Raw genomic sequence first — 13,808 nt, 5'->3', positions numbered from 1 at the left:
GTTTCATTTGATCAAAACGACAGTGTTACCCCTTATGTTTTTTTTCATGACGACCAATAAAAAACGACAGTGTTACCCCTTGTGGTTTTTTTCATGACGACCAAAGGAAAACAGTGTTACCCCAAATGTTTTTTTTCATGACGACCAGTTTTTTTTTTTTTTTTGCAATAGACAAGATAGCATTACGTTTCAAATTAAAGATATTGTGTTTTCCACAGAAATTGAGCCGCGGCCGCCAGTGGGTTAGGCAGAGTACACTCCACTGAGGCGATGAAAATTCACAATGATCAATCATCAATAAAGAGGATAAACATGACATTAAAATGTATGGGTGTTTTTCTATTATTTCCCTTGTTTTTTTTCATGACGACTGATAAAAAACGACAGTGTTACCCCTTATGTTTTTTTCATGACGACCGATAAAAAACGAGTGTTACCCCTTATGTTTTTTTTCATGACGACCGATAAAAAACGAGTGTTACCCCTTATGTTTTTTTCATGACGACCGACAAAAAATACAACAGCGTTACCCCTTATGTTTTTTTCATGACGACCAATAAAAAACGACAGTGTTACCCCTTGTTTTTTTTCATGACGACCAATAAAAAACAACAGTGTTACCCCTTATGTTTTTTTTCATGACGACCGATAAAAAAGTGTTACCCCTTATGTTTTTTTTCATGACGACCGATAAAAAAGACAGTGTTACCAGTGTTACCCTTATAGTTTTTTTCATGACGACCAAAGAAAAACGACAGTGTCACCCCTCATGTTTCATTTGATAAAAACGACAGTGTTACCCCCTATGTTTTTTTTCATGACGACCGATAAAAAACGACAATGTTACCCCTTATGTTTTTTTTCACGACGACCGATAAAAAACGACAGCGTTACCCTCATGTTTTTTCCATGTTGACCAATAAAAAAAGACAGCAGTACCCCTGTTGACGTTTTTTTTTTTCATGACGACTGATAAAAAACGATAGTGTTACCCCTTATGTTTTTTTTCATGACGACCGCTAAAAAACGACAGTGTTACCCCTTATGTTTTTTTCATGACGACCGACAAAAAATACGACAGCGTTACCCCTTATGGTTTTTTCATGACGACTGATAAAAAACGACAGTGTTACCCCTTATGTTTTTTTTCATGACGACCAATAAAAAACAACAGTGTTACCCCTTATGTTTTTTTTCATGACGACCGATAAAAAACGACAGTGTTACCAGTGTTACCCTTATAGTTTTTTTCATGACGACCAAAGAAAAACGACAGTGTCACCCCTCATGTTTCATTTGATAAAAACGACAGTGTTACCCCCTATGTTTTTTTTCATGACGACCGATAAAAAACGACAATGTTACCCCTTATGTTTTTTTTCACGACGACCGATAAAAAACGACAGCGTTACCCTCATGTTTTTTCCATGTTGACCAATAAAAAAAGACAGCAGTACCCCTGTTGACGTTTTTGAAGCGATTCGAACCTGAGCTGTTTGGAGTATTAACCTCCGAACTTATCAATGCACCATCAAGACACCGAATAAACTCAACACAATGGTTATACTTGACTTTATAATTCGCATGAAATAGATATAAGAGACTTCCAACAGTGGACATCAACCGGACTTGAACCCCGGTCTCCAGGGGGTTAGCTCACGGCCGCCAGTGGGTTAGGCAGAGTACACTCCACTGCACCACGGAGGCGATGAAAATATACAATGATCAATCATCAATAAAGAGGATATACATGACATTAAAATGTATGGGTGTTTTTCTATTATTTCCCTTATGTTTTTTTTCATGACGACAAAAAATACGACAGCGTTACCCCTTATGGTTTTTTCATGACGACTGATAAAAAACGACAGTGTTACCCCTTATGTTTTTTTTCATGACGACCGCTAAAAAACGACAGTGTTACCCCTTATGTTTTTTTCATGACGACCGACAAAAAATACGACAGCGTTACCCCTTATGGTTTTTTCATGACGACTGATAAAAAACGACAGTGTTACCCCTTATGTTTTTTTTCATGACGACCAATAAAAAACAAGTGTTACCCCTTATGTTTTTTTTCATGACGACCGATAAAAAACGACAGTGTTACCCCTTATGTTTTTTTCATGACGACCGATAAAAAACAACAGTGTTACCCCTTGTGTTTTTTTTCATGACGACCAATAAAAAAATTTTTTCATGACGACCAATTTTTTTTCATGACGACCAATAAAAAACAACAGTGTGTTACCCTTATGTTTTTTTTCATGACGACCGATAAAAAAGACAGTGTTACCCCTTATGTTTTTTTTCATGACGACCGATAAAAAACGACAGTGTTACCCCTTATAGTTTTTTTCATGACGACCAAAGAAAAACGACAGTGTCACCCCTCATGTTTCATTTGATAAAAACGACAGTGTTACCCCCTATGTTTTTTTTCATGACGACCGATAAAAAACGACAATGTTACCCCTTATGTTTTTTTTCATGACGACCGATAAAAAACGACAGCATGTTGTCCAATAAAAAAGGACAGCAGTACCCCTGTCGACGTTTTTGCAGGGATTCGAACCTGAGCTGTTTGGAGTATTAACCTCCGAACTTATCAATGCACCATCAAGACACCGAATAAACTCAACACAATGGTTATACTTGACTTTATAATTCGCATGAAATAGATATAAGAGTCTTCCAACAGTGGACATCAACCGGACTTGAACCCCGGTCTCCAGGGGGTTAGCTCACAGCTCTCTCCACTTCCCACTGAGATTTTTCATTTACATATGTCTGTGGTTATATATAACAGTGCAATAGACAAGATAGTATTACGTTTCAAATTAAAGATATTGTGTTTTCCACAGAAATTGAGCCGCGGCCACCAGTGGGTTAGGCAGAGTACACTCCACTGCACCACTGAGGCGATGAAAATTCACAATGATCAATCATCAATAAAGAGGATATACATGACATTAAAATGTATGGGTGTTTTTCTATTATTTCCCTTATGTTTTTTTTCATGACGACAAAAAATACGACAGCGTTACCCCTTATGGTTTTTTCATGACGACTGATAAAAAACGAGTGTTACCCCTTATGTTTTTTTTCATGACGACCGATAAAAAACGACAGTGATACCCCTTATGTTTTTTTTCATGACGACCGCTAAAAAACGACAGTGTTACCCCTTATGTTTTTTTCATGACGACCGACAAAAAATACGACAGCGTTACCCCTTATGGTTTTTTCATGACGACTGATAAAAAACGACAGTGTTACCCCTTATGTTTTTTTTCATGACGACCAATAAAAAACAAGTGTTACCCCTTATGTTTTTTTTCATGACGACCGATAAAAAACGACAGTGTTACCCCTTATGTTTTTTTCATGACGACCGATAAAAAACAACAGTGTTACCCCTTGTGTTTTTTTTCATGACGACCAATAAAAAACAACAGTGTTACCCCTTATGTTTTTTTTCATGACGACCGATAAAAAAGACAGTGTTACCCCTTATGTTTTTTTCATGACGACCGATAAAAAAGACAGTGTTACTGTTACCCCTTATGTTTTTTTCATGACGACCGATAAAAAACGACCGAGTTACCCCTTATGTTTTTTTTCATGATGACCGATAAAAAACGACAATAAAAAACAAGTGTTACCCCTAATGTTTTTTTTCATGACGACCGATAAAAAACTACAGCGTTACCCTTATGTTTTTTTCATGACGACCGATAAAAAACGACAGTGTTACCCCTTATGTTTTTTTTCATGACGACCAATAAAAAACAACAGTGTGTTACCCTTATGTTTTTTTTCATGACGACCAATAAAAAACAACAGTGTGTTACCCTTATGTTTTTTTTCATGACAACCGATAAAAAAGACAGTGTTACCCCTTATGTTTTTTTTCATGACGACCGATAAAAAACGACAGTGTTACCCCTTATAGTTTTTTTCATGACGACCAAAGAAAAACGACAGTGTCACCCCTCATGTTTCATTTGATAAAAACGACAGTGTTACCCCCTATGTTTTTTTTCATGACGACCGATAAAAAACGACAATGTTACCCCTTATGTTTTTTTTCATGACGACCGATAAAAAACGACAGCGTTACCCTCATGTTTTTTCCATGTTGACCAATAAAAAAAGACAGCAGTACCCCTGTCGACGTTTTTGCAGGGATTTGAACCTGAGCTGTTCGGAGTATTAACCTCCGAACTTATCAATGCACCATCAAGACACCGAATAAACTCAACACAATGGTTATACTTGACTTTATAATTCGCATGAAATAGATATAAGAGACTTCCAACAGTGGACATCAACCGGACTTGAACCCCGGTCTCCAGGGGGTTAGCTCACAGCTCTCTCCACTTCCCACTGAGATTTGTCATTTACATATGTCTGTGGTTATATATAACAGTGCAATAGACAAGATAGTATTACGTTTCAAATTAAAGATATTGTGTTTTCCACAGAAATTGAGCCGCGGCCGCCAGTGGGTTAGGCAGAGTACACTCCACTGCACCACTGAGGCGATGAAAATTCACAATGATCAATCATCAATAAAGAGGATATACATGACATTAAAATGTATGGGTGTTTTTCTATTATTTCCCTTATGTTTTTTTTTCATGACGACAAAAAATACGACAGCGTTACCCCTTATGGTTTTTTCATGACGACAGATAAAAAACGAGTGTTACCCCTTATGTTTTTTTTCATGACGACCGATAAAAAACGACAGTGATACCCCTTATGTTTTTTTTCATGACGACCGATAAAAAACGACAGTGTTACCCCTTATGTTTTTTTCATGACGACCGATAAAAAACAACAGTGTTACCCCTTGTGTTTTTTTTCATGACGACCAATAAAAAACAACAGTGTTACCCCTTATTTTTTTTTTCATGACGACCGATAAAAAAGACAGTGTTACCCCTTATGTTTTTTTCATGACGACCGATAAAAAACTAGTGTTACCCCTTATGGTTTTTTTCATGACGACCGATAAAAAACAACAGTGTTACCCCTTATGTTTTTTTTCATGACGACCGATAAAAAACGACAGTGTTACCCCTTATGTTTTTTTCATGACAACCGATAAAAAACGACCGTGTTACCCCTTGTGTTTTTTTTCATGACGACCAATAAAAAACAACAGTGTTACCCCTTATGTTTTTTTTCATGACGACCGATAAAAAACGACAGTGTTACCCCTTCGTTTTTTTCATGACGACCGATAAAAAACGAGTGTTACCCCTTGTGTTTTTTTTCATGACGACCAATAAAAAACAACAGCGTTACCCTTATGTTTTTTTTCATGACGACCGATAAAAAACGACAGCGTTACCCCTTATGTTTTTTTTCATGACGACCGATAAAAAACGACAGTGATACCCCTTGTGTTTTTTTTCATGACGACCAATAAAAAACGACAGTGTTACCCCTTATGTTTTTTTTCATGACGACTGATAAAAAACAACAGTGTTACCCCTTATAGTTTTTTTCATGACGACCAAAGAAAAACGACCCTTTACGTTTCATTTGATAAAAACAACAGTGTTACCCCTTATATTTTATTTGACATGGACAATTTTTTTTTTTTTCATATATGTTTTTTTTTCATGACGACCAATAAAAAACAAAAGTGGTACCCAGGTCGACGTTTTTGCAGGTATCCGAATCTGAGCTGTTTAGAGTATTAACCTCTGAACTTATCAATGCACCATCAAGACACCGAATAAAGCCAACACAATGGTTATACTTGACTTTATAATTCGCATGAAATAGAGATAAGAGTCTTCCAACAGAGGACATCAACCGGACTTGAACCCCGGTCTCCAGGGGGTTAGCTCACAGCTCTCTCCACTTCCCACTGAGATTTATTTTTTAAATATGTCTGTGGTTATATATGACAATGCAATAGACATGGTAGCATTACGTTTCAAATTAAAGATATTGTGTTTTCCACAGAAATTGAGCCGCGGCCACCAGTGGGTTAGGCAGAGTACACTCCACTGCACCACTGAGGCGATGAAAATTCACAATGATCAGTCATCAACAAAGAGGATATACATGACATTAAAACGTATGTGTTTTTCTATTATTTCCCTTATGTTTTTTTTCATGACGACCATAAAATACGAGTGTTACCCCTTACTGTATGTCCACACCAGAAGCGAATTGAGCGACCAAATTGCCGGAAGTCATTCACTTTCTATGGGCAAGAGCGACCAAAGCGACCAACGCTACCAGCGGCCAAAGTTGAGCGACCAGAGCGTCAAAAAGAAGTTGAAAACTTTTTAACTTTATGCAAATGACTATTATTCGCTTCAGCGGCCAAACACTGACAGCCAATCGGAATGTAGACGCTCTTCGCTTGCGTGGATCCCAGGGAACATCGGCAGGCACTTTGGTTCCTACCTACCTTTATTCACTCACTGAACAAAATGTCGGCTGAAGTATTAATCGCGGCTGTAACTGGGTACCCGCGACCCAACCCTTTTTCAGTTCAGAGATCGAAACGCCATAGTGGTTTGGATATCAAGTGATGATAAGCGGGAGTATTTATAGGCTACATCTAGAACGTTCGTATTTAAACGGGAATCATTTTAATTTGCTCTCCATGCCACCAATCTAACCAACCAATCGCGTGTAGCATGCTTTAAACAAAACCAAAAAAGTTTTTGAAATCGTCACATAAACAAACTAATCGACAAGACGAGGGATAAATGACAAGGGATATATCTCTTGTCTTTTATCCCTCTATTCCCCACTATTCACGGAGCCTGAGGTGAATAATTGTTAATTAAATAGTCTAGATAGATAGATAGCCTAGTCAAGTCTTTATTAATACCAAACGACACAAATCGTCGGGAATCCATTTAGGTGGTTCGGCCCACACAGGACAGTAGCCTACAAGACCACACAGAACAAGTCTGACTGGACATACACACAATACATCACATTAAAACTAGACACGCGTTGATAGATAGATAGACAGAAAGGCCTAGATAGATAGATATGTTCCATTATTTGCCTTGCGGAGCCAACCAGTCCTGTGCACGTATGCAAATTAGCCATGTGCGTCTATTTGTTTTGAATGCGACGAATGAGTGCAGATCATGATTTGCAGATCCAGATCAGTGAAACATATTTTAACTACTACAGCACGCAGGGTTTTTTGTTCTCGGTTGTAATTAGCCTACATTTTAGGATTTTTTTTATATTGGGGGGAATCACTGTCCTACTTGTTGTCGAAGCACTTTATCGAACAAGCAAAACCGTCTCGGCAATATGGCCAAGGTGTATGGGAGAGTTCATTATTTGATATGGCTGTCTGTAGGGCCTACTAAACGCATACGGCTCCTTTAAATGCGTCTGCATAATTGAATTGTACGTCATGAGCGACTTGAGCGACCAAAGCGAACAGAAAAATTCGCAGCGAAACTTTGTGAGCGACGACAACTGATAAAAAACGACAGTGTTACCCCTTATATTTTATTTGACAAAGACAAGTGTTACCCCTTATGTTTTTCTTCATGACGACCAATAAAAAACAGTGTTACCCCTTATGTTTTTTTTCATGACGACCAAAGAAAAATGACAGTGTCACCCATCATGTTTCATTTGATAAAAATGACAGTGTTACCCCACATGTTTCATTTGATTAAAACGACAGTGTTACCCCTTGTGTTTCATTTGATTAAAACGACAGTGTTACCCCTTGTGTTTTTTTTCATGACGACCAAAGAAAAACAACAGTGTTACCCCCTATGTTTTATTTGATCAATATCGACAGGTTTACCCCTTATGTTTATTTCATGACGGCCGATAAAAAACAACATAGTTACCCCTTATGTTTTTTTTCATGACGACCAATAAAAAACAAGTGTTACCCCTTATGTTTTTTTCATGACGACCAAAGAAAAACAACAGTGTTACCCCCAATGTTTTTTTTTCATGACGACCAATTAAAAACGACTTATATTTTATTTGACAAAGACAACAGTGTTACCCCTTATGTTGTTTTTCATGAAGACCAATAAAAAACAACAGTGCTACCCCTTATGTTTTTTCCATGTTGACCAATAAAAAACGACAGTGTTACCCCTTATTTATTTCATTTAGCCCAAGCGCAGTAGCGTAAGCTTCCAGTGACGTTTGATTGACAGGTGCCCTGACACGCCCCCTTCATATGCTTCCCATTTGGGCTAAATTAGTTTAACCCAAAGGCTGACCTAGCACAGTAGCTACAGTACAGTGACCTTCGACCAATCACAGCACAGTAGCGCAAGTGCAGTATGGCGGGCGTTAGCATGAAAATGAACTAAGTGGATTATTTACTTTCTAATCTTCTTTTTTTTTATGTCTTTGGAGGAAAAATTGGAAGTGAAGAGATTGGGGACACATCAACCAAACGATGTACAGATTTACTGTCAGGAGTGCGGTCAGAATATGGCCAGTAATAGTGCATTTGTAAGCGGGTCAACTACGTTTCGTATCGAAACATTTAAAAAGCTGTCTAAATAACCCAACATGACGTGACAAGTACCCAGCTGCATTTCAGCGACAGGGAGTAACAATAAGGTTCTCTAAAGAATCGGAAATGATCTAATTTAATGTTGCATACAAAATTGCCAAAGAGGAGTTGCCATTCACTCAATTTAAATCCGAAATTATTCTCATGAAGAAAAATGGATTAAACGTCAACCCGACGTATAGCAATGAGATGGCATGTGCACAATTCATTGCAGTAATAGGCGACACCTTAAAGCAAAAGACAGCTGCGGACGTCGGAAACGCCACATAGGCCTACATGTCCTTCATGATTGACGGCGACACAGACGTCTCTACCAAAGAGTGTGTGATCGTCTACAGCCGCATTTTGCGCAAAGGGAGACCGGTCAACATTTTAATTGTGTAATACTTTAAGCACAAAAAAAGTTTTATTTTGCTTAATGGTTTAGTTCGAAATGTTCAATTTCAGCTCAGTGAAGCACTTTAAACATCTTATTTTTCTTTTTATTTATAATTGTGCTTCAAATAAAGACACGCCTTTCTCTACACCTTATTCTTGTTTAAAAATCATCACATTATATGAAAGTTATGAACAGAGATATAAAGGTGACCTCATGGCGTCTGGAGCCCTGTGAAGTATTGATAAATGTAATGCATTCGTTAGCCCACCCACCCAAAATAACCACCAGCCGTCACTCTGTACAAGTGTCCGTTAGCATTGTCCATTGCTGAATCTTACAGAAACAACCCATACTAATGGCATATATAGAAAAATGTATTCACCGTCCGAAGCACTGTTACTGCTGCTGTTGCCGTTGGACATGGCTAAATCTGTTTTGCCTTCCCGCGTGAGAGTCAGGTATCCAACGACGCGCCCACTCGTTTGACCGCAATCTAGCATCTAGGATCGATTGCTTTCTTGGGTCCCCGGATGTTAACACTGAATTTCGTACATTGAATTTTGATGGTGACTTTGGCGGACTGAATTTTGGGACGTTGAAAATATTTGAGTTGAATACTTTAACGTTGAATTTTTTAATGTTGAATTTTTTAACATTGAAAAACAAAGGTGAACATGATATATTGAAAATGTAAAGAGTTAAATTCAGAGGCAAAAAATGCAGATAGGTTATTTCAATGCATAAATATTCAGTGCTTATAATTCAATGTGTTTTTATTTTCAAAACCCGATGGCACAGATTTACTTCCATAGTCCAGCATGTGTGTTGGAAGAAGAAAAGGCTGGCGGATGAGATGTGTACTCCTTAGCCGGCGCCAAACTGCCTCATCAATGATGTTCCGGTATACAGAAGCTGACAAAGCACTTTAGAGAACAGTGCACTTGCTTCTGACGGGCTTGATGAATGGTAGTGTCCAGACCTGTCGGGATAATTCCTCAGATCTTGGCTGCAACACTGGCGCCCTCACATCACCAGAGGGTCCCTAATGCCGCTTTTCCACTGCATGGTACCAGCTCGACACGACTCGACTCAGCTCGCATTTTTTGCGTTTCCACCGCGGTACCATGGTATCTGGTACCTGAAGTGGCTGCTTTTTCTAGTACCTACTCGTTCTAGGTTCCAAGCGAGCTGAGCCGATGCTAAAAGGTGACGTCGGCAGACGGCCGGCGACTGATTGGCCAGAGAGTGTGACGAAGTCACGAGAGCGACATGGCAACCATGCTGGTAACATCCATAGCAGCGCCGCAGCCAACATGTTCCACTTCTCCAACTTCTTCAACATGCCAGCTAATAATAGTAATGCGATCGATGTCCTCCATTGTTGTTATGTGGGTTCTGTCCATGTGTGGGTTGCGTATGTGTTGTTTGCGTCGCGTACACAAATACGTCACGGCCCTTTCGCGCAGCCGACCCCGCCCACGTCCAGGAGGTACTATTTGCGGTGGAAAAGCACCCGTGCTGCTACCGTGTCGAGTCGTGTCGTGTCGAGTCGTGTCGAGTCGAGCTACATGTGCGGTGGAAAAGCGGCATTAGGGACCTCACCTTAATCATCACCTTAATCATCATAAACTGTTCCTCATTTCATCTGTCTCTTGGACCTCCAATCTTTTCAAGGGTACACTTTTCCATTTGGCAAGCGTGCACCAAAAGACTTTTCTATATTTCATTCTCTTTTCTATACCTCCCTTTTCCCCGAAATATATGCTTTCCAACACTTTTCTATACCTTTTTTTCCAAGCGATCTGATTGGTAAAAACTGAGGGGATTCTAATCTGTGCCTACAGAGTGTTAACCAAAAGCCTTTACCTCTGCACCATCCAGACTCTTCCAAAATCTTCTGAGGTTATACTTGAAGACATTACAAATCACATGATATAGAAATAAGAGGCTTCAATCAGAGTACCTCAAAGTGACTGGACCCCGGTTTCCAGAGTGTTAGCTCACAGCTCTCTCCGCTTCCCTTACCCTTTGAAAACACACACACACCCACACACCAATACATTTGACCTTTTACATTTTTGCATTTTTAGCATTTGCTTTGCGCTTTTCATTCAGCTGTCACTTTATTTGTTTCCAACCATTTACTTTTTCTTAAATGGTGTGCATGTTTACATTGTTTACTCCATTTAGACTTTTGAACTTTTGTTCAAATCCCTTCACTTGATTGAAGCCAATTAACGTTTCTTTATGTCTTAATATATGTGGCTTTATTGAAAAATATTTTCAACCTCACTTTGTACTACAGCACTCACTGCATTTCCTGCAGGAAATGCATTTTCTAGTTAAAAAATGCTACAGTAAAAAAACTTAAATCACCAAGGGACACAAACAAGAATTCTGCAGACAGAAATGTCTAGTACTGGTAGACCAGGTACCTGAAAGAGTGCATCTCTGTGGAGAGATGGCGTCAGAGCTTGGGCTCGTTGTTGTGTCTTCTCTTTCAACTACCATGCGCCCCTCACTACTGGGGACCCTGACTGAATAAACAAGAGAGCGAGACAACTCTCCTGAGCCAGGTTCACCTTGTGTGCATCTGACAGATCTGTGTGTGGTGAGACACTGTCACAGAGAGTCCCAAAGGGGACCCGGCACATAGATGTATCACACAAGGACTGGGGAGATGCCGTTGTTGATGCATGGCTTGTCGCGCACACACTCTGTCCTCTGTGGATTTGTTTGAAAGACACTGTGTGGGATATTCCATTCATTATTTGCTCCAAGTTAGTCTTAGAAATAAAGTCACCGGTAGCACTAACCATGAATTGGGAAGAGCTGCTGAAAATCTAACTCTGGGGAAAGAGGAATTCATGAAAGATTAACTCGTAATTGAATAGCATCCGAGGAGACATCGTCTGCTGCACACTCCCTTCAATCGCAAATAGGACTGAGGAAAGGCCTTGTATTTCGACCTTGGTTCCCAGGGGATGGATGTGTTCCGACTAGAGGACTTTGACGGTATAGGTCCATTCAGGACAGCCAGAGGTAAAAGCAATTCCACTCTGGGTTGGTGTGTAACGATGTCCCTTGCATGCCCTACTTAGCTAGTTGGTATTTCCATTGGAATCAGAGATACGGCAAAAATATTTGTAAAAGAATAATAAATAACATCAATAAATGCAAGAATCAAAAGTCTACATTTTGGCATCACATTCTGTTTACTACTAAAAAGTTACTAGTTATTAGACAATTTAGAGCAGGAAAAGACTGAATGTACCTCGTTACCTAAAAACATTGTCAAATCTTATGTCCTTAAATCTTAATGACATAATCTTAGGATTTGGTACAGGGAACTACCATTAAAATACATGGGAATGTCTAAACCGGCTGTCTCCTTAGTGCATCTGAGAAGATCTCTCTTTACCAGTTCTGGAGAGCAGGGTTCGGGGTTTCTACGCAACTTAATGTCATTTTTAAACTTAGGAATGTCATGGGAATTGTAATGTTGAATTGATTATTTATTCTCAATAATTGATTCTTGATCATTGTTCTTGTCTCAGTGGTGCAGTGGAGAGCACTTTTGGATAAACCGCCGGAGACCAGAGGTCAATTCCTGCTGTTTCCATTTAACCATAATGTAGGTTTTAAACGTAACGTCGATCTCATGTCTATTGTACTGTCTGTAACCTCCGACTCTACCAATTTCCCGATCTCCGTGGACGGGATTCTAGTCCTGCTGCGTGTTAAAACCAAAAGAAACCTGAAACATTATATACACACGTTTGAGTGAGTCTCACATTCAATGTGTGAGAGTTGGCAGCTCTCATAACAGAAACAGCGTGAAAGTAACTGAAAAATATAGGCCTACCATCATTAGCCAATAGCTAACCATTTAGCGGCAGACAGCTGGGAAATCAAGGCTTATTCTTTACAAAATATACTAGCTACTTTCTATCTCAACATTCACAGTGAAAAATTTAACAATTATTGGGGGAGCTATTGCCTACAGCTGGACTACTTGACTTTCTGATTTGAATACATTTCCCAAATGCCATGGTTCCTAATGGGAACCCCGTTATCTCTGTTCACATCAAAACAAACTCCTGTCCAAGCAGTTCAAACACATTGTCACCAATTAGTCTAATTAGATACCAAGTCACATCACACTCCCAAGTTAATTCCTTATTAATTATGCTCGCAATTAACAGAGACTTTAAGGCGAAATCTAATCAAAGACTTAACCTCTAGTGGATATTGTCTAAGAATAGCGACAATTTTATTTTCCCCTTCATTTGGTTAATCATTCTGATTAAAGTAGGCCACGTAACATGACTAGGGGATATTCACCAGAACTACACAAAAGTTATTTTCCTCGAGAGGATGTGCAGCCACTGTGACGATAGGTTAATGCATGGCCTATATAAAATATTATAAAGCACAAATCATTGTCATGGAAAAATACTGAAGTAGGGTTAGAGTTAATCTATTTACTAGTGAGAACTAAAAGTATAAGCGTTTATATATACACCACGCCTTCAATAAGCTCCAAAATCGTCCTTATTCACGTACGTTTGGGACCGTCAGCAACATGGACAGAGGCATTACATTATAAGCTCGGTTTTAGTAAGAAATCTAGGCCTGATGTGCATGAAAGTTCCACCGGTTCAACCCAGCTTTAAAGGTCTGGATCTCCAAGACAAGAGAGCAGGGCATATTGCCGCTTCGCTTTCTAATCATTCGTTCAAGAAATAGAGACTCGGTTCAGGCTGACTGGTTCTCATCTGGTTCTCATTCGTTCTTATCTTTATACTTCTTTATTGACGGGTCCCAATTGTTCTCCTGTCATCAGTAATCCTTCTCCATCTGAGCAGTGGCTGA

The sequence above is a fragment of the Gadus macrocephalus genome, chromosome 8, assembly GCF_031168955.1.
Source record: "Gadus macrocephalus chromosome 8, ASM3116895v1".
NCBI lineage: Eukaryota > Metazoa > Chordata > Actinopteri > Gadiformes > Gadidae > Gadus > Gadus macrocephalus.
The sequence above is the reverse complement of the archived record's forward strand: the minus strand, read 5'-3'. Positions refer to the sequence as shown.